Source organism: Pygocentrus nattereri, chromosome 11, assembly GCF_015220715.1.
Source record: "Pygocentrus nattereri isolate fPygNat1 chromosome 11, fPygNat1.pri, whole genome shotgun sequence".
Taxonomy (NCBI): domain Eukaryota; kingdom Metazoa; phylum Chordata; class Actinopteri; order Characiformes; family Serrasalmidae; genus Pygocentrus; species Pygocentrus nattereri.
The window spans coordinates 32,274,186-32,278,288 of record NC_051221.1 but is presented as its reverse complement, the minus strand read 5'-3'; positions in this window follow the sequence as shown (position 1 = coordinate 32,278,288).

The following is a 4,103-nucleotide window of genomic DNA, read 5'->3' as shown; positions in this document are numbered from 1 at the left end:
TATTCCATTTCTTTCAATATTACATTCTTATGAAATATGTAATTTCTTCTTTTGTAATCAATGAGCAAAATAAAATCAAACAGCATCAATGATGGTGTGCAGTACAGTCTCTTAGACATGAATGGTCTTCTACAATCTTTCTATGCAACTGATAAAATGAACTGATTAAATTCATAATATATTTGTAAATTGTAGCTTTATTCAACATATTATTGCTACCCAAAAAGTCCAGGAAAACCTACATGCAGGCTTTCTCAATCCACTTACATTTCCATGTGAAATCTATCTATGTGTAAGGGCCCAGCCTGCACCGCTGGCCTCCAGCAGAGGGCGACGGCAATGAGGTGCCATAAGTTCAGGGAACTCCAATTCCCAGAAACCCTCGGGCTGATTAGGCCCAACCTGGCACACCTGTGAACTCCTCTACTTAAGGGTGTGGCAAAGAGCAGCCCTTTGTCACACCTTTGTAGAGGGGTGACTCGAACAGTATGTAGCCCAGGTGAGTATTTAAAAAATAAAAAAATTTTAAAAAGGGAAAGAAGGCTGGAAAAAAAACAAAAGAGAGAAATTGCCCCAAAACTACTTAAAGACCTAAAGAAAGCTTGAGCAGCAAAAAGTGTTTGCTCCACTAAGAGTAAATAGGTGAAACATAAAGTCTGTCTTCCTCTCATTTTTTTTAAATTTGACTTTTCTAGTTCAGCCTTTGTTTGAGCACATAATTTTATAATTTTTATACATCAGTGGTTTGAGCCTGGCTCTGGGTCACCTCAACTCCAACTTGCACAACCACCAAGTGCACACTCCATTGCTTCAGTAAATTTATTTAAGACACTTTCTCACAGGTTTTCCGCCTTCTGCCAATAACACTACGAATATATATTTTTGAATCCCAGGACAGCATCATGCAGCGAACCGAAGCAGACTTTATTGCGACGCCAACCAACGCTCATGATTTTTGCTGCACCACAGTTAAAGCTGCAGTAGGTAACCCATATAAAAATAGCTTTTTGTTAAATCTGCCAAAACTGTAACTATGCCCTAACAGTAGTACAAGAGGTAGATAATCTGTGGAAAATTAGGTTCATCTGGCTCCACTCATTGCTCCTAATGTTATTTGCAAGAATCCACCATACCTAAATCAAAACAACCATTCAGAGCCAGGAGAAGTGCCTGACCATGTCTATCATACCAATTTGCTGATATTGCCAAAGCAGCCTGGCTTAACAAAGCACTAGTAAGAAGATTTAAACTTTATTGGTCAATGCTAGTTGTAGACATCTTGACCCTGTTCCTACTACATTCCTTAAGATGGGTTTTCATTGTGCTCTTAATGATGTTTACAATGATGTTTTAACCATTGTAAATTGTTCTGTCAACACGTTTGTCAACTGTCTCAATGTTTCCTAAAAAGGAATAGCATGGATTCTTCTGTACTAAATAATTTTAGACCAAACCAAAAGTCTTGGAAAAAGTTTTCAGTTGTCAGGTTTTCGTTCTAACCATAGAGACAGCATTGATTCGCATTATGAATGACCTCAAGCTTGGCACTGATGCACAAAATCCTTGTTATACTTTTTTTAGATCTTAGTGCAGCTTTTGATACTGCTGACTACAAGTTTTTAATCCAGTATTGTGAATGCTGTTTTGGCCGTTTCAAAAGGAAATAATCAAAAAGATTTGGAATTTCTTATGGAGTCCCTCAAGGTCCAGTTTTAGGGCTTTTGGTTTTCTCTATGTACATGCTACCACAGTCAATATTTTGACATACTGCAGCCTGAAACATACGCAATGTTTTCGCCTCTCTGTATCCCACACAGAGTGCATTCTGCCGTTTTTAAATGGTTTTGATCTACATGTGAAGGATTCTGGGTGAGTGAAGGTTTGAAAGGATTCACCAGTTTAGTCTTTTGAGTTTTCAGAAATTAAGGCTGCATTTCTCAGCTACATGCTTCACTTTGTCTTGCTCACTCGCTCACTTTTCCTTGGTTTAAGTGCAGCATTCAATGCTGTTAATCATGATTTTCTCATCTCTTCTCTATTGGTATCACTGATACAGCCTTACAGTGGTTCAGGTCTTATCTTACAGACAGACAGCAGTTTATCACACTAGGTTCACACAAGTCCTCCACCTCTCCTGTTACATGTGGTGTCCCTCAGGGCTCAGTTCTTGGACCCCTGCTTTTTTAAATCTGCATCTCACCACTTGGCCAGATCATTCGTAGCCATGGTGTTAACTTTCAATGTTATGCTGATTGATATTCAGTTACATCTCAGTACACACACACACACCCTCAGATTCACCTCCCAATACACTAATTAATTATATTTCTGATTTGAAGCTCTGGATGCACAATAACTTTCTCATGCTAAACACTGATAAAACTGAAGCCTTACTGGTTGGTCCTAAACCTTTACCATCAAAATCATCACATTTTTCAGTTAGTATAGATGGCCTGCTTGTTAAGCCTGCACCTGTTGTTAGAAATCTTGGTGCTTTACTCGACTCATCACTTAATTTTGATCTGCATATCAAGTTCCTCACTAAGACAGTATTCTTCCACTTAACATCTTCACCCATTCCTGACTTGATAGTGATGCAAAGACTTTGGTTCATGTGTTCAATATATGCCGTATTGACTACTGTAACTCCCTCTTTTTTGGTCTCCCTGTAAAGTCTATACAAAAGCTACAGTACATTCAGAGCTCTGCAGCTAGAGTTCTCACCCATGCTAAGCGTTCAGCTAATATCACCCCCATTCTCTTTCAGCTACACTGGCTACCGATCCCATCCCATATAAATTTTAAAGGAGAATCCAGAAGAGCGAACAAGGGACAAAAAGGGTCAAATAACACAGCGAGTGTAAACAGGAAGAACGATTGGCATGCAAAAGGCAGGTCTAATGGCAACACTTAGTATACAAAAAGTATCCAATATTGAACAGTTACATATACATACAGTGCAAATGAACAGATGAAAGCAGTCAGAACTCTGGGGTCAAAGGATCTGTGTAACGTGATTGGTTGGTGTCGCGCTTGTGGCTCTGATGCCAGAATCAGATGAATTATGGGAGTTGGAGTTTACAGGATGGTAGGAGATTTCAGAGGAACTGGTTAGCACTACACTAATAGTCCTCAGCTCCTCTTTATTCCTTGCTCAGTCCTGTTATGTTAGTTCTGGTGAGCTGGTGTTTGTTCTTTTTGTTCTCCTTTGTTTGTCTCCTTGCCAATGTACATACACTTACTGTCAATGCGGTCGTTCAGAGTGACATTTCCACACCAGTTTATATTGACTGACTTAACATTTCTTTAGACTAACAAAGGATCAGAGGTGTTTAGGACATTTTTTGTACTGCTGAAACACATTTAATTTAACTAGAGACAATGGCAGCTTATAGAACATGCGCTCAGTCAAATCTACTTTCAACACCTGGGTAAGCGACAAATTGCACAATTGACTCAGCATTCAGGTATCATTAATTGCAGACTGCAAGCAGGTATAAAGAAGACTACGTAACAGGTATGACATAAAACTGATTTAATGTAGTTTACTGCAAAGCCCCCTCCACCTAAAAAAAAATAATAAAACTTCACCTTAAAAATTCAGAAACATTTGTTTCTGCTTTTTGCTTTTTCCTCATTCATACAAAAAGCAGGATTAAACAGTGAAGACAAATTTCTCAGCAGGGAGACGTGTAATAGATCAGTCTGCTATTATGCAGACACTGTTTATACAATGGCACACGTACCTAGTGAGTTTTTTATGCACAGTGAATGCTACAGTGACTCAACCTAATGTCATGTGCTCCAAGGCTACTGTTTGCTGACTCTCTGCCACAGCCAATCCCTCTAAATACACAGGCCTGAGGTTTGGCCTCATCTTTTGATAGAATGCTACCTTTTAAAGGGTTTGTGATGAAGAAACTAGTTTGGTGTTTGTTTAATTGAAGAATTTACTCATCTGTTTAAGTTCCATCAAACATTACAAATGTTTTGTGACATGTTTTACATGTTTTGTGAGGACCTGACTATTTTACAAAAAGTGTCAGCAAATTTGTGTTTAGTTTGTGTGTTAACTGTTTCAAATATGTTTTCTGAATAGACAA